The sequence below is a fragment of the Gorilla gorilla genome, chromosome 11, assembly GCF_029281585.2.
Source record: "Gorilla gorilla gorilla isolate KB3781 chromosome 11, NHGRI_mGorGor1-v2.1_pri, whole genome shotgun sequence".
NCBI lineage: Eukaryota > Metazoa > Chordata > Mammalia > Primates > Hominidae > Gorilla > Gorilla gorilla.
In genome coordinates this window covers 126075599-126098327 of record NC_073235.2, presented here as the reverse complement: position 1 = coordinate 126098327, position 22729 = coordinate 126075599, and the positions used below count along the sequence as shown (strand labels likewise).

Below are 22729 nucleotides of genomic sequence, written 5' to 3'. Positions count from 1 at the left end.
CTATATTGGCTCTGATAGTGCTTTTAAAGATTCGGTTAATTATTATGACCCCAGTTATTAATAATAATTATAAAGGAACAGCGCTAAACCTTTATATGAAGTTTTGCAGTTTATATTTTCACAAATATTATCTTATTTGTACCTTTTGGCCTTGAAAACCATCAAGTTCTTTGCTTGCCTCAACACAACATTTATGCAAGGAAGTGATAAAAAATGTTCTTTATGTTTATATCATTTTTCTAGATTATACTTCCCCCTGTTTTCTTCCCAGAGTTACTACAGCACTTTTTAAAGCCACAATTTATTATTTCTTTTAATTATTTACTAACTGGCATTGCAACTTAAAGGATACATTGAGTTTTCTCACCCAGGTAAGCCTAAGAGAGGTGGAAACTCTATTATTGGAGACAAGGACAGTGCCTTATATTTATTTTGTGCTTACTTATTACCATGTGCATTGTAGAAGCTCAAACTACATTTTCACCTTCTTTCTTAACCCAACTGCCTACTCTTTTATCAGGATGCTCTGCTGGGCACTTCCTGTATGATGATTCTTCATGCTCTTCCCCAGAGTTGCCCTATTATGTCACTGATCCAATTCTCCCATGCACTGCTGACATTTAGTGTAGTGAATATTGACTGTCCACAGCATGACGGAGCCAAGAGCAAACTATGGTGTCAAAAACACCATATAGCAAAGACATGGAATCAACCCAAATGCCCAGAAATGATAGACTGGATAAAGAAAATGTGGTACATATACACCGTGGAATACTATGCAGCTACAAAAGGGAATGAGATCATGTCCTTTGCAGGAATATGGATGGAGCTGGAAGCCATTATTCTCAGCAAATTAATGCAGGAACAGAAACCAAACACTGCATGTTCTCACTTATAAGTGGGAGAAAACCAAACACCACATGTTCTGACTTATAAGGGGGACCCGAACCATGTGAACACATAGACACAGAGAGAGGAATAACACATACTCTGGGGCCTGTTAAGGGGATGCTGCGGGAGGGAGAGCATCAGGAAAAATAGCTAAGACATGCTGGGCTTAATATCTGGGTGATGGGTTGATAGGTACAACAAGTCATCATGGCACACATTTACCTGTGTAACAAACTTGCAAATCTTGTGCATGTACCCTGGAACTTAAAAACAAAAAACAAAAGTGTGTAGCACTTATCCCCTCTCTCTCTTCCTCCTGTTCTGGCCATGTGAAGTCCTGGCTCCTCCATCGTCTTCTGCCATAACTGTAAGTTCTCTGAGGCCTCCCAGAAGCTGATGCCACCATATTTCTTGTACAGTCAGAGGAACTGTGAGCCATTTAAACTTCTTTTTTTATTGAAAACAAAACAAAACCTTGTGTTTGCCATCTTCTTGAGGAATAAATGTAAACAAATGAATAAATTCATTATTTGTAATTTGTGATATTATACTATTCAAGATATTAAATATATTATTAAAGATATTAAAGATAAATATATCAAAAATTTAATGGTATTTTAAAGAAAAAAAATCCACAAAGTTTCCTCTACCTGTGGATTTATTACATTTAGTGAGTGATTTTTAGGGACATAGATTTCAACTGACTTAAGACAGAGGAATATTCAGGAAAATCAAGGTTGTATCTAGAGACTGAAATCAATGTCCCTTAAAGTGTATATAATATGCAATGTGAGCAGGAATGGTGAATCCTGCCAAGTGACACATCATTAGCTGTCCTTAGCATCTGAGATGAAAGCTCCTCTGGGGGGGTCTAGGCTCTCCTAAACATTAATTGTCAGTAGGATTCTTTGTTTCTGTACTTTAATCCCACTTTCTTTTTTTATTTTCCTTCTTACTTATGCCCTCTAGAACTCCTATTTCACAATAAACAAAACAAAACAAAACTATACAGCCTTAAATTCTTAATGATGCATTCTTCTCACCTTCTGTATTTAAATCAGCATGGCATGCTTCAAAAGACCCTATTCACCCAAGCTGTCTTCCTTCCTAAAAAGCAGCTCTTTTACCACCCATGGTATGAAGAAGAGACTATTCATGGACTGAATGTTTGTGTCCTCCCCAAATTCTTATGTTGATATTCTAGTCCCCAGTGTGATGGTGTTAGGAGGTGAGGCTTTGGGGGAATTGATTTAATCACAAGGGCTCCACTCTCATGGGATTATTGAATTTATAAGTGGAATGGGATTAGTGCACTTACAAGTAGAGACATGAGAGAGATTGCTTCCTTTCTCTGCCATCTGTTGTGTAAGGATAGAACAAGATGATGGCCATCTGCAAATAAGCAGAGGGGCCTCACCAGACACTGGGTCTGCTGGCATCTTGATGCTGGATTGCCCAACCTCAAGAGTTATGGGAAATAAACATTCTTATGCCATTGGTCTATGAGAATTTGTTGTAGCAGCCTGAACTAACTAAGACAGGCCAATTTTTTTTGTCTTCAAAATGGTTTCTAGACAATTATGCCTCCATCTTCATGTGACACACAACCTATTTTTTTGATGCTCATGCCACCAGCCATTTCTTAATCAAAATCTTGAGCACCTTCCCAGCAGTCTTTCTCATCACCCCAATTTCCGTCATTTCCTGAATCATTCAGTTACTTCAATCTGTGTCAGTGACTCTCTCAACATTCTGGTCTCCTAGTTCCTTGACCTCTTTGTATTCAATGACCTTCTCCTTAATTTCATTTCAGCCAATTACTCTCATTGTCATAGATCGTGACCTGGATCCATGATTGCTCAGAAGGTTCTTCACCTACGAAATTATAAATGGTAAAAATCAGTTAGTTTCCTCTCTGACATCAGCCACCTCTCCATTCAGTGTTCTCATTCAACTACTCCAAATATCTTGCTTCTTCTCAGAATCTCCAATACATAGATATTTGCTCTCCCTCCATATACTTGCCCCGTTCTGTTTTCACTTTCTTCCCTCTGTGGTTTAAAATGCAAGATTCTTATATCAATTATGGTGTTGGATGCATTCAATTTATATTTCTAGATTCATTATCTATGCTTTTCTGTCTTTCTCTAATCTTTTGGCTTCATCAACAAAATAAAAGATAACTGAAAATATCAGGAAAAAGGATGATGATATAAATTATTTAATGATAGTAATGTTTTTTGAATGTGAAATTTAGAGAGACAGAAAAGAATATAAGCATTATATAGCCTGAAAATTTAGAAATTCTAACAACTAAAAAAAATGGAGGGGAAGAGGGAAAGACGTTGGACACGATAAATTTGCCTGTCTCATTTGTAATAGTTGTGTGTAAAGTGATATAATTTAAAGCAAACAAATCAAGTAATAAGTGTACAAGTATATTTAACAGTACAAAATCAAACAGTAAAAAAAAATTATTGACTAACAGTATTATTGATCACATTCATACACAAAAAGACAGCTGGCCTATGTACCAGAGTAGAAAGTTTAGAAATAAACCCAAATACATACCAGAATTCAGTGCAACATAAGAGTGGATTCTCAAATTACTGGAGAAAAGACACAGCATCTGTATTAGTCAATTTTCACACTTCTATAAAGACATACCCAAGACTGGGTAATTTATTTATTTTTATTTTTTTCAGTGTGTCTTTTAAAAAATTATTATTATACTTTAAGTTCTAGGGTACATGTGCACATGGTGCAGGTTTGTTACATAGGTATACATGTGCCATGTTTGTTTGCTGCACCCATCAACTCATCACTTACATTAGGTATTTCTCCTAATGCTATCCCTCCCCCAGTCCCCCACCCTCGACAGGCCCCAGTGTGTGATGTTCCCCGCCCTGCATCCAAGTGTTCTCATTGTTCAGTTCCCACCTATGAATGAGAACATGTGGTGTTTGGTTTTCTGTCCTTGTGATAGCTTGCTGAGAATGATGGTTTCCAGCTTCATCCATGTCCCTGCAAGGGACATGAACTCATCCTTTTATATGGTTGCATAATATTCCATGGTGTATATGTGCCACAATGTCTTAATCCAGTCTATCATTGATGGACATTTGGGTTGGTTCCAAGTCTTTTCTATTGTGAATAGTGCCATAATAAACATACATGTGCATGTGTCTTTATAGTAGCATGATTTATAATCCTTTGGGTATATACCCAGTAATGGGATTGCTGGGTCAGGTGGTATTTCTAGTTCTAGATCCTTGAGGAATTGCCACACCGTCTTCCACAATGGTTGAACTAGTTTATGCTCCCACCAACAGTGTCAAAGTGTTCCTGTTTCTCCACATCCTCTCCAGCACCTGTTGTTTCCTGACTTTTTAATGCTCACCATTCTAACTGGTATGAGATGGTATCTCAGTATGATTTTGATTTGCATTTCTCTGATGACCAAGACTGGGTAATTTATAAAGGAAAGAGGTTTAATTGACTCAGTTCCACGTGGTTGGGAAGGCCTCAGGAAACTTACAATTATGGTGGGAGGTGAAGGGGAAGCAAGCACCTTCTTCACAAGGCAGCAGGAAAGAGAAAGTGTGTGTGAAGGGGGAACTGTCAAACACTTATAAAACCATCAGATCTCATGAGAAGTCACTCCCTATTATGAGAACAGCATGGGGAAAACTGCCACCATAATCCAATTACTTCCCAGCCTCCATACGTGGGGATTACAGGTCCCTCCCTTGTTACATGGGAATTACAATTCGAGATAAGATTTGGGTGAGGACACAGAGCCAAACCACATCAGCATTCAATAAATGGTGTCGGGGCAAGTGGATAGTTTTCCACATCAGTGACTTGCATTGTACACCAGGATATAATCCAATTGAATTAAATGTTTAAATGCTTTTTTAAAAAGACAGTACTAAAACTAAAACAATCCAGTTATTATAAGAGAAAATATTAATAAATTCTACTATGTTTAAATAAAGTATTTCAATTTTTAAGCGAAAATTTCTACATGTCAAAAATACCATAAAAATCAAAGGCAATTAACATGGTAAAAAAAAATACAACTTATGTAACAAAGGGCTAATATCTGTAATACTGAGGAACTGAGAAGAAAATGGCCAAAAACCCAAGAGAGAAATGGACAAAGTATACGATTCACAGTTCACAGGAAAGACATAAAAATCATTCTTAAAAATAAAGGATGCCCCACCTCATTCATTATGCAAGCAATGCAAGTTACAACTACACTGGCATGGCATACATTTCCTCTCTCATCAAAATGGCAAAAATCCAAATATTTGATTACACTATATGTGGTAAGACTCTAGGGGAAAATCTACTTTCATATACTGTGTTCAGAATTTTAATTATTATCACTCCTATGGAGGGCATCCTTGTACTCTATCATAATTACAAATGCATGTATGCTTTGTCCTAAGAAATCAACTTCTTGAAATTAACTTTATGGTTATTTCCACACACATAATAAATGAATGTATAAGGTTATTCACTTTACATTGTTTGTGATGGTAAAAACTAGAAACAATATAAAGGTACATCAATAGGAAATTGGGTAAATAATTAATAGAGACATTAAAGATGGAGGAAACACACTTTGTATTGATGAGCTAGATATCCCCTGTTTGTCCTTCTAATCCAGGAGTTGAAAAACTACAGCTTGAAAGTCAAATCTGATCAATTTCTTGATTTCATAAACAAAGGCTTATTGGAACAAAGCAGAATTGAATGCTTGTGATAGAAACAATATGGCTCCCAAAGACTCAAATATTTACCATCTGGTCCTTCACAAAAATATTTGTTGGTCCCTAACTGATTCACTTTCAATTTTTCTCTACTCTGTTTTCTGCTCCTGAATGTCCACCTCTATGCACTGCATCCTGAGCTCTCTTGCTTCTAGTTTCCTGTGGGGTTCAAGCCACTGAGTGGCACCAGCAGCAAACCAGAGTGTTGAAAGAGAGACAGCTGATCCCTCCATTTGGGGCTGTGGTGTAGCAGTGCTTTTACTCCTCTACCTAAGGTCGCAACTTTTCATGCAACTCTTCAGGAATGGGGTCTGTGTGTGGAGCAGTCAACTGAAAAGACAGCAGAGAGAAGAGAGGAATATGGAGAAGATATTTCACTATCGTTTTTAATATACTTTATTTTTTAGGGCAGTTTTAGGCTCACAGAAGAATTGAATGGAAAGTACAGAGTTCCTGTATGCCCAATGATTTTACACATGCACAATCTCCTTCACTATCAAAATCTTGCATCAAAATGGCATATACGTTACAACTGATGAATCTACACTGGCACATCAGCATTACCCAAAGTCCATAATTTACATTAGGGTTTACTCTTAATGTTGTACATTTATTTCCTTGGATTTTAAAAATATTTGTTGAACCACAAGAATGTAGCACCTGGTTAAAGATTACATAAAATAAATATTTTAAGTGTTCAAAGTTAGAAAAATGGAATCAAAGAAAGTAACACAATGCTATAACATAAAATGAAGGAACCTTATTCAATCTTGGAATTAGCCAAGGCTTCCCTAAGGAAATAATTTCCAAGCTGAGATACAAGTCTCTGGTGAAGGTAAGAGCACAGTGCACTCCAGAACTGAGATAAACATGGTATGGTTCCAGCAAAAGTAGTGAGAGCAAGGGTGATGAAGCTGCCAAGGTAGACATGGGTCAGACAAGGCAGGGCTGCACAAGACTTTATCATATTACAAACTTTATCTCAAGAACAATAGGAAGCCCATGATGGGTGTGATGGGAACCATGATCAAATTGAAAAGATCACCCTCACTAAAACTTGAAGACACATTGAAGGGTGGCAAGAACTGATATGAGAAGCAACATTGTAGTTGTTCAGGCAATGAATGATTATTGCTTGGATTAGGCTGATGATCATGAAGATGGAGAGAATGAGATAGATCTGACAGACACTCTTGTGACTTCTTAAAGCTACTGTTTATTGGTTATTATATTTTCATATAAGTAGGGAATGTTGTAATGTCAAATAGAAAATCCCCATCCTGAACCAGGGAAAACTGCTGATATATTTTTAAAGAAAATGTTAATTCATACCAAACATATACAAATAGCCTATCCAAAAATTTTGTTATTTTTAGTTACATGCTATAACTTGGTATTTTATTAATACAATGTATGATAGTCCAGCAGAATTACTCAGACTAATGGAAATTCTGCTGTCTTCAACACATAATTTTCTAGATGTCCTTGGCCAAGGACAGCCTGCACAATGAAGGCAGAGACAGCTGGAAGATATACAGGGGGGGTTTGTGTGCCAGACTTGAGAAGGGGATGCATCACTTTTATCCAAAACCCATTGAGCAGAGCTGAATCACAATGCTCTGCCTGGTTGCAAAAGTGGCTAGGAAACATCTTTCATCATAGGAAAGAACAAATTTTGTGGAAGGTTATCTATTCTCAATAAAATCTTTCTGCATTATTGGAAAATAGATGTGTAATCACCATGTTGAAGACCATTACATAACCGTTTAATTCAATCCTAATTGGGGGAAATTTTCAGTTGAAAACTGATGGTGTGTAAACCCACACAAGTGAATACATACAGTTGTTGAAGCACCTGATAACCCCCTAATTCCATTTTTGCCATATTGTCTGACATTTCTTACCATGGTATAATTTTTCTCTGGTCAGAGTGCAGAAACAGCAAGAGTTTAACAAGGAATATGTTCAAGATTCTCAACTGGCAATCACTGTCAACTCTTTTTCCCTCATGCAAAATACTCTTATTATCCTCCCAAGGTTAATAAAATCTCATCCTATTACCATAACTGGCTCATGCTAGAAGTCCAGGTCTCATTGTCTAAATCATCCCAGGTGTATTTGAGACTCTTCAAGGTGATCATTCAAGTATAGCTCCTCCAGCAGAGTTTATCTTGAGTTGCAGACCTGAGAAGTTAAGAAGTTAAGAGATGATTATCTTCTCTGCATGCCTCCTGCATACAATTTGGAAACATACTGAAACTGCAATAGACATTCCTATTCAAAAAAGAGGAGGAAGACAAGAGGCACATTGTAGTTAGTGGCCCATAGTATTTCTAAAATCTAGCCAGGTGCATGTTACCACGTCTTTCATTAGTGCTCAGTTCTTCACCCTGGCAATGATTCTTTACCCTCTGGTCTCTTGGCTCTGCTTTTCTTTGTCATCCTCTCTTTTTTTCTTTCTTTCTTTCTCTTTTTTAAATAAGAAAGGTCTGTGTTTTTAGCTGAATAGGTTTCTCAACCTTCTTCATGCCCATGAAAGGTTGAAGGCACTGAAGTCTCTTTCGATTTTGAACCCTCTTTCCTCTTGTTATTCCAAGTTGGATTTCCCCCTCACAAAAAGTTTGAAAAAATTGATATTTAAAAATGTATTTAAGTGGTCATCCTAGTGAAAAGATTATTATATTTCCAAGCTTTTTTTATCCCCCAAAGTTCAGTGTTATTTAAAATTTATATTTCATATGAAGAGGAATTTTTAAAATAAATTTTGAATTACTTTAGTTATATAAGAATATGATGAATATTATCTGCTCATCTGTCACACACCTCAAACAATAAAAATTTATATAAAGATAGATGAGGCTATCCACTATTTACTTCTTACCAATCTGTTAGGTTGATGCAAAAGTAACTGTGGTTTTGCCAAAGTAATGGCAAAAACCACAGTTACTTTTGCATCAATCTAATAACTTCCTGCTTTCTTGTTTCACCTAAGGTATTATACATCTAGTTAACACCACAGAATGGGTGCATTCCTGATTTACTTCTTCCAAGCTGTGTAGGCTTGGAAAAATTATTTAACCTCTTTGTGTCTCAGTTTCCTCAGTAATAAAATGGGAAGGTAATATAAATAAATTACATACATATGTATATATAAAGCCAATAAGCTAATAAGTAACTGGTACACAGTAAGTACCATACAGACATTAGCTATTATTATTTTTCAGTGATAAGACAACCAGAAGTTTCTAATTTGGTCCTGTTGATGAGATAATTTCTCTTCCACTTAGCTGGTGAGAAGCTGGAATGAAGCAAGTATACTTGTGTTTTATCACCCACTTTTCTCAAATCTACTCTTCACAATCTGCAAATACACATTGATTATTGTACTGAACGGCTGGAATCATTTTAGAAGTGATTCCTGGTATTGAAGGGGGAAAGTCAAAGCTCCCACTACCTTGTACTTACCCTGACAACTCAAAGAGAATGTATCCTTTACTTAGGTCCTTCAGTCTCCACCCATCTCCCTTGGGATGACCCCTTCTTCCCGTTAAGAGATAACTTGTGTGCTAAATCCATCCTTTGTCCTTCCTCTCCATGCAAAGTTACAGGTCTGAGTAATTTAATATGAAGTAGCACCCCAGTAATTCAGCTAGTCATTCACTGAGTGGACCCAAAACAACATGGCAAAAAGCATTTCAGGTTTCAAGGTCAAAGATAGCCAAGGAGCCCTTAGGATCATCTTTTCTTTTCAACATTAACATCACTGTGGCTTGTAGAAATATCTTTTATGTAAAACAGTAGACTGGTTAGATTAGCATACACGTACATTTGACATAAAGAGTCAACTTCTGAATAGCTATATCTAAACACACACTGAAAAACAGAGCTATTCCCTCAGTTATTTTGGCCTCTCCTTTGACTGAAATTTAAAAATAATTCTGGTGATAATTTACAAGGAAAGTATCACATGGAAAATTCATTCAACGTGTAGTAATTCATGAGCAAATTATCATAGCAAATAAAAAGGAGTCAGAAGAGCTGAAGTGTTACAGGATGTCACCAATTTGGCAAATTTTATTTTTAAGAAACCACAGTATTTACCGTTTTGTACATAATTGGATAATGGCCATGGATGTCGTATTTTCTATCCAGAGATTTTCTGATTATCTCAAGTAGCCTAGTATAATGATTAAGAATATGGGGTCTGAAGTCATACTCCTTAGATTTAATGCTGGTTATGCCATTTACTAGCTGTAACAAACACTGACAATGCTCCGCTCAGATTCTCTTAGCTTTTTCTGAGAGATATCTTCCAGCTTCAGTGTCCTTTTCTTCAGAGGACTACCCTTGAGGGGTACTAGAGCCTCTTGTGAGAACTGGTGGGAAACTGGAGGTGCTGGATAGTTTATCTGCCTAGGGTGGCATGGCCATTACTCACTGAGACAGATGGTAAAAGCCCAGATCTACTGCCTTGAAGTTGGACAAACTGCAATTTATGCTCAGAAGATTCCCTCCTGATCGGACTTAGGCTCACACTTAACTGAAATTGCACCATTGCTTGGCTTCTTCCCCTGTGTTTTCTGCTTTCTCTACTTTCTTACTCATTAATCCTGAAAGCACTTTCTTAAGAAATCACTTGCACAAACAAATTTTCCTCTTGGGGGTCTTCTGAGAAATCTGACCTAATACACTCTCTAGGTGATCTTGGGTAAACAGCTTAACTACTATGTTGAATCGAGTTTCTTCACTTGTAAAATGGAGGAATGATAGGGTTGTCAGAAGAAATAATAAGAGATAAAGTTTTTAAAGAACACAGTGCACTGCTTGGCTCATCGTTAGCATACGAAATGTTAGCTACTCATTTTGTGGCAAAGCACTTAAAAATTATTGAGCTTAAATATGAGTCATGAATTTCTTTTGCTCAAAATGATTAGTATTCCAAATTTTCTGGCCCTTCCTAAAATGAAAAATACCTTCTAGCAGTATGTTACCTTGTAGATATTTCTAAAATTTATAAACACACTTAATCTGTCCTTTCATGGTAAAAATATCATGTTAACAAAAAGGGAAAAACACATGCAATGGAAAAGGTATTTTGAAAAAGGATAGTAAAAGTATTTTTATCAGTATTGCTGAAAGTAATGTAAAGTGTCATTAATTAAAATTTACACATCTGAATATTTACAAGCGTGGAACAGAATTTTCTATTAAACAATTTTCCAAAGAATTTCAGTGGCTTATTATTTCATTTTTAAAACATTTCCATTTGTGTCTAAGCTTCGCTATGAGATATTTTTCTAAACTGTAGCACCCATTACAACAATTATTAGGTAAACTTTCGAATCTTCAAATTGCTGTAAGACAAAGTATTAATTCATGATTTTCAAAAGATACCTTTAAACTATTGAATTCAATACTTAGGATATTAACTATTGGTTTCAATACCTAAAATATTATTTTAGTGAGAAAAAATATTTTATAATATAAAATATATAATTTAATATATGAAAATTCTTTAATCTTTAGTCCTTACTAAATTTATTTTTGTATATGGCATATAATTTTTTTATCATTATATAAATATGACTTCCAAATCAATTAAATAGAGAGATAATGAATAGATAAAGAAACAAATACTTGTATAATTTTTTCCCTTCAAAAGTTTGTGGGATCAAAAGTTTGGTGAAGAAGCCAGTTGGCTTATGCGGAGTTTTCTTGCTCTTGGGAGATCCTTCAAGCAATCACTATGTCAACAGACACAGATGTTTTCCTTTCATCATATGCTGAATATCACAGATCCAAACTTATTCAAAAAGCTATAGACGCACTATTCTTCTCCCATTGGACTGGCAGGTTTTATAGCAATTGTTGCATGTGGATTCGACAAATCGAAGAGCAGGAGAAATTCTAAAATGTCCCTTCACCTGATCCACATGTGCAGGGCAGTCAGAGGCTTTGTTGCAGGAGCAATGACTGTTGGTATGGGCTACTCCATGTATTGGAACTTCTAGGCAAAACCTAAGCCTTAAAAGAAGAGATGCTGTCTTGGTCTTGGAGGAGCTTGCTCTCGTAGACATCTCATTATTGAAGATGTATGTTTATGTTGAAAATAAATTATTTGAGTGGGTTCAGATGACAATATGGTATGTTGAATATTGGCTTCCTTTCTTGCAGGCTTGATTTGCCTGGTGACCAAATTATGAGTGACTAGTTCACTAACGAGGTCATTCAGGGGAGTCAAATTAACACAAAGAAACACGTCACCTAAATGCACTTGAAGGTGTTAAAATGTCCACTTTCTTAAACTGTTAAGATGAAACTAGTTCTAAAGAAGATAGCAGGCCCAACCTGAACTGAAGCACTCCCAGTTTGCTGCAGAATCTTGCATGCTTTGGATGTTATATAAGAGTCCTTTTCACTCATTATTTTAACTTTTTAACGCCTGTCTTGTGGACTGGCTGGCTCATTTAGAACTCTTTCAAAAAGTCCGTGGAATATAACTTGTAAAGCCTCCCACAACTGAGAGTATGTGTGTGTGTTTAAACTAAATGTAGAAAGCTTAAAATGGAGCTGCAGGGTAGTAGTATTGATTTCAGAATCACAATTGTAAACATAAAAATAATTTAATTATGAATTAGTTTAGCTCTTTTATAATTGCAGAATTGCAGAAATATATTTTTGCTTCTGTTATAGTAGAATAATTTTTGTCATCTTGAAATGGAAATATGTATTTTAAGTGCTCATGCAAAGGTAAAATGAAAAACACTTTTTAAAAAGTTTGATGAATTAGCCTGTTCTTAGAAATTCTGAAGATCCAAAAGAATGATCTAAATGTAACAATGAAAAAACAGAGATTATCAGAGTGGATAACAAAACAAGACCGAAGTATAAGTTGTCTACAAAAAACCATTTTAAATATAAAGATTTAGATAGTTTAAAAATAAAGCAATGAAGAAAGATATATACCATGGTAACACTAATTAAAAGATATCTAGATAAACTACATTAATTTTAGCCAAAGCAGACTTCAGGACAGGAAAAATTATTCAGAGTAAGAGAGTCATCATACAATAATAAAGGAGCACATTCTCTAAGATTGCGTAACAATTCTAAATCTGCATGCTCCTGAAAATAGATCATCAAACTATATGAGACAAAACTTAAGTGAAAAAAAAAATAAGCAAATCCACTATTATACTGGAGATTATAGTAGTTGGAAATCTCAACACCTCTTTGTTGGTAACTGATAGGTACAATAGGCAGAAAATAAGTAAAGATATAGATAACTTGTACATAACTATTAATCAACTTGATTTAATTAACATTTATAGACTACTTACCCTACTACAACAAAATACACAAGTTTCTGAAACTTGTATGGAACATTCACCAAGATAGACCACATTATATGCTAGGAAAGACGCCTTTAAAAATCTGAAAAACTAGAAATCATACAAAGTATTTTCTCAGATCACAATGGAATTAAACTAGAAATCAAGAACAAAAAGGTACTCAGAGTATTTTCAACTATTTTAAAATTGAACAAAAACACTTCTAGACAACTCATGGAATAAAGAAAAGGTATCAAGAAAAAAGATTTTTAAAACTGAACTAAATAAAAATAAAAATTATTAAAATCTGTGGGTAAAGTGAGAGCATTGCTTAGAGTGAAGTTTATAGCATTTCATGCATATATTAGAAAAGAAGAAATATCTGAGATCAGTAATAATCTTTCACCTTAGGAAACTAAAAAAAGAACATTTTAAGCATAATTTATACAGAAGAAAAAATAATAAAAATTAGAGCAGAAATTAATTAAATTTAAAAACAGGGTAACAACAGAGAAAATCCATAGCTTGTTCCTTGCAAAGATAAACAAAATTAATAAGCTTCTAGTCAGATTAACCAATAAACAAAGAACACAAAAATTACCAATATCAGAAATGAAAGAGAGGTCATCACTACTGATTCCATGAATATAAAAATATAATAAATAAAAACTAAGAATAAGTTTATGCCTACAAGTTAAATGAAATGACCAATTATTTGAAAGACACAAACTACTGAAATGTACACAAAGAGAAAGAGATAACCTGAATAAGCTCTGTATATTTTAAAGAAATGAGACTAATAATAATATTCCAAAAAAGAAAGCTCTAGACCCAGATGGTTTCATGGTGAGTTTTACTGAACATTTAAGCAAGAAATAATATCAATTATTCACAATGTCTTCCAGCAATAGAAGCCAAAAAACACTTTATAACTCATTTTATGAGCCAGCATTACTTTAGTATCAAAACCAGCTAAAGACATTACAATAAAGGCTAACTAGAGACTAATATCTCTTATAATCATAGACACAAAAATTCTCACCAAAGTATCAGCAAATCAAATCTAATAATGTACAAAAAGAATAGTACACAATGACCAAGTGAAATGTATTCCAATTTGAAAAATCAATCAATGTGATCCACTAGGAAAACACGTTAAAGAAGAAAAATCATGTGATCACATTAATTGATGCAGAAAACACCTTTGAAAGAATCCAACACATCTTCATGATAAAAACTCACAAGAATCCAGGAATAGAAGGGAGCTTGATAAAAACTATCTACAAAAGACCTTGATGCTAATATTATACTTAATAGTGAGAAACTGGATGCTTTACCCTGAAGATCAGGAGCAAAGGTAAGGATATCCTTTGTTCACATTTCTATTCAATATTGTACTGGAAATACTAGCTAGTATTATAAGACAAGAAAAAGAAAACTAAGATATACATACTGGACAGAAAAAAATACAACTACCTTTCTTCACAAATGACATGATTGTTTATGTAGAGCACCACGAACAATCAACAACCAATAAATACCAGAACTAACAAGTTAGTTTAGTAAGGTGAAAGGATACAAAATTCATAAACAAAGTCAATTCTTATTCTATATACCAACAATTGTTAATTAGAAATTTTTAAAAATTACAATATCACACAAAAATTTCTTAGATATAAAACAACCAAAATTTTTACAGAACCAAAAAAACAAGGACAAACAAACACTACAAAACAATGATAAAAGAAACTAGATAAAATCTAAGTAAATGCAGATATTTTATGTGCACATGAGTTGAAAGGCTATAGCTGTCAATTTTTTTTCTCATTCAACCTATACATTTAACGTCATCCCAATCAAAATCTCAGCAAGCAATTTTGTAGGTATCATCAAGCTCATTCTAAAGTTTATATGAAAAGGCAAAGGACCCAGAATAGTCAACACAATACTGAAGAATAGAGAACTCATAGTAGCTGATTTCAAGAGTTAATATAAAGATTAAGTAAAAAAGATGATATGGTGTTGGCAAAAGAATGGGTACATAGATCAAAGGAACAGAATTGAAAGGCTAGAAATTAGATCACACCAATACAGTAAACTGATTTTTGAAAAAGGTGGAAAGGCAATTCAAAGGAGAAAGGACAGTATTTTTAATAAATAGTACTGAAACAATTAAACTTTCATACCCTAGAAAACTAATCTAGACACAGACATTACATCCTCTGCAAATATTAACTCAAGATCCATCATAGACCTAAATACCAAATGCAAAACTATAAAAGTTCTAGAAGAAAACATGAGAAAAAATATTTATTTGATCTTGGGTTTGGTAATGCATTTTAGATACATCACCAAATTCATAATTTATAAAATAAAAAATTGATATTTTGGACTTTACTAAAATTAAAATGTCTGCTCTGTGAAAAACACTGTTAAGAGAACAAAAAGACAAGCCACAGACTGGAAGATAACATTACTAAAGTTATCTGATAAAGGGATTGGTATCTGCTTTGGTATCTGAAATTATTCAAAGTAATCAGTGAAAAAATAAACAACCCACTTAAAAAATTGGCAAAATATCTGACGAGACATCTCATCAAAGAAGATATACAGATGACAAGTAACATATAAGAACTTATTCATGTTCAATTCATTTGTCATTTGGGAAATGCAAATTAAAACAACAATGAAATGCTACCATATACCTGATTTAATGGCAAAAAAAAAAAAAAATAGAAAAACAAAAAAACACCACCACCAAGTACAGACAGGATGCAGAATAAAAGGAATCCTCATTATTTGTTGGAAGGAATGCAAAATGGTACAGCCAGTTTGGAAAACAGCTTGGCAGCTTTATACACATCTGAACATAGTCTTACCACATGACTCAGCAATCATGCCCGTAGGTATTTACCTAACTGATTTGAAAACTTATGTCCACGCAAAATCTGTATGTGAATGTTTATAGAAGCTTTATTTATGATAACCAAAACCTGAAAGTAGCTAACATGTTCTTTCAATAGCTGAATAAATAAACTGGTGTTCATCTATACAATGGTACACTATTCATCAATAAAAATAAATGCACTCTCAAGTCATAAAAAGGCATACATGGACCTTAAATGCATATTGTGAAGTGAAGAAAGACAGACTAAAAGGCTACACACTGTATGATTTATTCAATTTATGTGACATTCTGAAGGAGGAAAATTTATAGAGATAGTAAACAGCTTAGTGGTTGCCAAGAGTTCAGTGTGGGGAAGGTTCAATAAGTGGAATGCAGGGAATTTTTTTAGGACAGTTAAGACTATTCTGAATGATAGTGTAATGACACTAAGCATTTGTCAAACTCATAGAACTACACAGCACAAAAATAAAACACTGTATGCAAATTTTAAAAATTAGGAAGCCAGGAGATCACAAGATGAAAGGCAGAATGTGACAAAAGAATCTAACTGTATCACTAATATATAAAACAATCTCACTAAATGGGATAAAGGAAAATGTACTGACCTAATAACTTTCAAAATGAGTGGCATTTGTAAGATTAAAGGCAAAAGGAACTATTCACAATTACTGTACTATAATTGATATATTTGTTTCCTATAGGGATATAGGTTAATAATTCTGATACCACTATATACATATGGCATTGAGTAAATGCATGGCAGATGATGGGAGCCAGGTTTCTCTCTGCTGGAGTGGGAAGTTACCAATAAACAAAGGAAAAAGGCTACAATTATCCATGTGGTAATGGATTAGAGTTGGAGATATCAGTATGAGCTTATGTTTAGCTTAATGTAAATATATATGGTAACATAAAAATATTGTTAATATGTACATATGCCCAGGTTAGTACACACATATATATTTCCTTATTCTGTCTGCTTAGAAAGCATAGAAACAGCACCTCAGTAGTCATGAGCACACTTAGCACCCAGATCTTGGTGTCTATTACCATTTGCCAATAAAAGGAACCAGGGATCCTAGGAGAAATTGTGGATTCTAGGACTGGGCAGAAAATATACAAGATGGCCAGGTGTAGTAGTGGCTCATGCCTGTAATCCCAACAGTTTGGGAGGCTGAGGTGGGTGGATCACCTGAGGCTGGGAGTTCGAGACCAGCCTGACCAACATGGAGAAACACCGTCTCTACTAAAAATACAAAATTAGCCGGGCATGGTGGCACATGCCTGTAATCCCAGCTACTTGGGAGGCTGAGGCAGGAGAATCACTTGAACCCGAGAGGTGGAGGCTGCGGTGAGCCGAGATTGCGCCATTGCACCCTAGCCTGGGCAACAAGAGCAAAACTCCCTCTCAAAAAAAAAAAAAAAGAAAATATGCAAGTTGAACCTAGAACATCTTATAAAAAATTAAATACATAAGCACAAAAATGGAGATATGTCAAAAGGACAAAAGGGCCAGCTGAAAGAATTCCCAAAGGCCAAAGCTGAAATAATTTGAGCAACTAAATAAAGTAGTATTGCATTTTAACTCAAAGTATAAAATAAATATCCATGAGTTCATACTGATATAAATTAAAGCAGGAAGAAAAAATAAGTCTCCTGTGCAGAAGAATTCAAAATAATTTATGTAGATAGGCCACCCTCAAAGAGATAGTGCCTAACTCTCTACTCCTTAAGTGTGAGCTGCACATATTGACTTCCTTCCAAAGACAGTAGTATGGAAAAGGAGAAAGAGACTAACTGCAGTTGAGAAACCTGGCAAATGCTGCCTCAGCCAGGTGATCAAGGTCAACATTAACAATAAAAAGTCGGCCGGGCAAGGTGGCTCATGCCCGCAATCCCAACACATTGGGAAGCCTAGATGGGCAGATCACCAGAAGTTGTGAGTTCAAGATCAGCCTGGCTAACATGGTGAAACCCCATCTGTACTAAATATACAAAATCAGCTGGGCGTGTTGGCACGTGCTTGTAACCCCAGCTACTCAGGAGGCTAAGGCAGGAGAATCGCTTGAACCTGGGAGGCAGAGGTTGCAGTGAGCTGGGATCGCACTGCTGCACTCCAGCCTAGGCAACAGAGTGAGACTCTGTCTCAAAAAAAATGAAAATAAATAAATAAATTAATTAATTAAATTAAAAAGTCATATTGACTGCATGAACCTTTGATATATGATGAGAATGACACTTGACCTCTATGGTCTTTCTCCCCAAAACAAATAATCCGTGTTTTATCCTAAGAAAAATGTCAGACAAATCCTGATTGAGGTATGTTCTACCAATACCTGACCAGCACTCTTCAAAACTGTCAAGGTCACCAGATGCAGGAAAATCTGAGAAATTGTCACAGCCAAGAGGAGCCTAAGGAGACACAATGACCAAGATATAATGTGATATTCTGGATGGAATCTTGAAACAGAAAAAGAACATCAGATAAAGACAGGAAATCTGAATAAAATGTGGATGTTGGTTAGTAATAATGTATCAATATTGTTTCATTAATTGTTATAAATGGACCATACTAATGCTAGATGCTAATGACAGGAGAAAGTGGGTGTTGGGTATATGGGAACTCTGTACAATCTTTGTAATTTTTCTCTATATCTAAAACATAAACTTTAAAAAGGGCTAATAAAATAATAAGTAAAAAATACATTTGAAAATTAAGCAAGATAATTCTAAATAACTCATGGGTAAAACAAAAAATCCCAGTGGAAATTAGAACATATTTTCAACTGACTGACAACTAAAATATTTACATATCTAACACTGTAGGATGTACATAAACTTTGCATTAAAGAAAACTTGGGCTTTATATGCGTACAGTATTAAAAGAAAGAGAAAGGCTGAGAATACATGAATGATACAGATATCCATTTTAAAAATGACTATAAGAATAGAAAAATAATTATTAGTAAAAGGGAGAAAATAATAATAAATAATAAGGGCATAATTTGTGAAATGGAAAACTAGTATAAATTAGAGGCTCAATAGAGCCAAAAGTTCATGTAAACACTTAGCCAGTCCAATCAAGAAAAAAAAAAGAAGGGGCAAATAATCAACATCAGGAATGAAAAGATGAACATCACATTAGAAATATAACAAGAGACTACTCTGAACAACTGTATGTCAGTGGTATAGTGTGGATATTTTTCCCCACCCAGATCTCATGTTGAATTGTAATCCCCAATGTTGGAGGTGGGTCCTGGAGGTGTTTGGGTCATGGGGGCAGATACCTCATGGCTTAGTACTGTCTTTGTGATAGTGAGTGAGTTCTCATGAGATCTGGTCACTTAAAAGTGTGTGGCACTTCACCCACTTTCTTGCTCCTGTTCTCACCATGTCATGTGACTTCTCCCCCTGCCTTTTGCCATGATTGGAAGCTTGCTGAGGTCTCCCCAGAAACAGATGCCGCTATGCTTCCTGTACAGCCTGAAGAACTGTGAGCTAATTAAATCTCTTGTCTTATAAATTAACCAGTCACAGGTATTTCTTTATAGCAGTGCAAGAATGACCTAATTCAGTTAAAAACATTAAAAATTTAGATGAAGTGAGAAAATATATAGAAAAACACAAGCTACTAAAACTAAAACAGGAGAAAAGAGAAAATCTGAATTGTCCCCTATCTACTATATAAATTGTATCTGTAATCAAAACCTTTTCATAACGAAACACCAGGCCCAGTTGATTTTCCTGATGATTTCCATCAGATGTTCAGGGGAAAAAATGACTCAAATACATCCAAACAAAAAAGAGAAACATCTCACAACTAATTTTATGAGGTCAGCATAATCTTGATTCCTAAACTTGAAAACACTTTACCAGAAAAAAATTAAAGATAAATATTTTAAATAAATATAGATGCAAAAATTCTAAACAAAATGCTATCAAACACAATCCAGTGATATATAAAATCATGATAAAATTGCATTAATATTAGAAATCCACTGTTGGTTTAATATTTTAAAGAGTATTAACTTAAAAGAAAAACACAATATGTATACATTTAGAAAAGGGAAGGAGATATTATTTCTTATAAGGGGTTACAGCCTGCAAGGTAACCATCCCATAGGCTGGGAAGCATAGTCTCCAGCCAAGACCAGAGACAGGCACCTGGAAGGCGAAGGGTTGGGGCAGGAGATTTATGCTGAATGGGTTGGTGAAACATTCATATTCAACATGTTACAGGAGGAGCTATGAATATTCATGAAGGTGGTTCTGACACATGTGGATTGAACAAACATACATGAAACATATGACTCATGTTTATACATTCATTTTGGGGTGGAGACTTAATATTTAAATATATTAAAATTAGGCCCTTTACATGAAAAGGTCTTTTCAGGCCTAAGGCATTCAAGTATGTAGCTTCTGTAAACCGGCCAGAAACAGTCCACAGTTAGTGGTCTTTTATTGGGAAAGTTACTGAAGTCAGTCTCTTGTCCAATCAAAACTGTAGTTATGGCTGGTGGAACCGGAGGTCAGTTAGTCAGCGCCTGTGAGCTGGATGAGTTGTAATTGTTTTAATATTGTTTATTTTAAGGCCAATCCTCATTTAGCTGCTAGAGAAAAAGAAGACCCTTGCAGCAGTTAGGACACAGTTATTCTTTAAGCGTAGGGGGTGCATAACTTAACCCTTGCCTGGCATGGCCGTAGGTCTTCTTTATAATTTGGTATCTTATTGCCACAAAAAGTCTGTTCTATGATCTTTACTTTAACGTTAATGTTGGTCAGTTGTTGTGTCCAGTGATAAAAGGGAGAGGTAATAAAAAGTAATTACTGACATATCTGACCTCCCAAGCCCTCGTGGCTAGGAACTAAGTTTTTAAAGGTTTTCTGGAATCCCCTTGGCCAAAATGGGTGCATTCAGTTGATGGGGAGCTTAGAATTTTATTTTTAGTTTACAGTATCCATATATATACATATATATTATATGTATATGTATACGTGTATATATACATTTATATATGTATATAAATATATTCATTTATACATATGTATATATGTATGTGTATATATATACATATATGATATGTATATATGTATATCTGTGTGTGTGTATGTGTGTGTATATATATATAGAGAGAGAGAGAGACAGACAGAGACAGAGACAGAGAGAGAGAGAGAGAGAGAGAGAGAGAGAGAGAGAGTCTCACTCTGTTGCCCAGGCTGGAGTGCAGTGGTGTGATCTCAGCTCACTGCAACCTCCACCTCCCAGGTTCAAGTGATTCTCCTGCCTTAGCCTCCCAATTAGCTAGGATTACAGGTGCCCACCACCACACTTAACTAATTTCTGTACTTTTTTGGTAGAGACGGGGTTTCACCATGTTGGCCAAGCCGGTCTCGAACTTCTGACCTCAAGTGATCCGCCCACCTTGGCCTCCCAAAGTGCTGGGATTACAGGTGTGAGCCACTGTGCCCGGCCAGTATCCATGTGTCTTACCACATTAAAATAAAATAGAGAAAAATCATACAATCACATAAATAAAGCCAAAAATGCACTTGGAAAAGTCAATGCTGATATATAATTTCTTAAAACATATAAACTGAGAAGGAAGTCTTCTTAATCTGATTTAAGAATCCAGATTTTAAAATCGACAACAAAAATCACTCATACACAATGTTTAAAAGTTGAAAGATTTTCTCTCTGAGAATGGGAACAATTATAACTATTAACAATTATATTTACCATTTCTATGGAGTTCTTACCAGTATAAAAAAAGCAAAAAAAAAAAAAAAAAAAAAGAAAGAAAAGAAATAGAACAAGAAATGTTGGCAAGGACATGGGACAACTGTACTCTCAGCTATACCTTACTGCTCGAGATGTAAACTATTCCAACCACTCTGCTGAATGGCAAACAAATTGTGATATATCCATACAATGAAACACTCTTCAGCAACAAAATGAAATGGATTACATCCAACAATGCAAATGAATCTCAAAAATATGCTAAGTGAAAGAGGCCAGACCAAGGGATACATGATATATAATTCTATGTATGTGAAATTTTAGAACTAGACAAATTAATGTGATAAGTGGTTGACTAGTCAGGGAGTGGGATTTGAACAACTACAAAGGGACAAAACAATTTTGGGGGTTAAGAAAATGTTCTATCTCTTGATTGTTTTGGTGTGACATTTGTTGAATTTGTCAATTATTCACTTAAATTCTGTGCGTTTTGTTGTGTGAGAATTTTTCCTCAATAAAGTGTGTCTTAAGAAGATACCATTAACCATAGCCCCAAAAACATCAAGCACCTTGGGAGAAATCTAATAAGTAATCTAATGCAGGTACCATAAAACTATAACATATTATAGAAACATAAAGAAAACCTAAATATATGCAGGAATTATACCACTTTCATGAATTAGAAGCCTTAATGTTTTAAAGATGCATTTTCCTCACATTAGATTTATAGATTCAATGTTATCCTAGTTTAAATTTCTCCAGGGATTTTTATGTTAATTGGAAATCTGATTTCAAAATTTATATGAAATGCAAATAGTCAAGAACAACTAAGGCCTTCTGAAGAAGAAGGATTTAAAGAACTTCTATCACTGGATTTCAAGCTTCTTATAAAGCTACATTAATGAAAACAGTGTGCCACTCAGGCAAGAAGAAACTAATAGACCATGGTGCAGAACAAAGAGTCCACAAACAGAACCAAACATGTGTGGATGCTTCAGGGATGTGGGAGAAAAAAGTACTTCCAATAAATGATATTAGAGCAATTGGATATACATATAGAAAGAAGAAGAATCTTGAC

General features: G+C 34.9%; 1 pseudogene; it reads left to right on the top strand.

Moving 5' to 3' along the window:
- The first annotated feature begins 11403 nt into the window (after positions 1–11403).
- Positions 11404–11701, top strand: LOC101130578 (HIG1 domain family member 1A, mitochondrial-like; annotated as a pseudogene).
- Positions 11702–22729: the final 11028 nt, after the last annotated feature.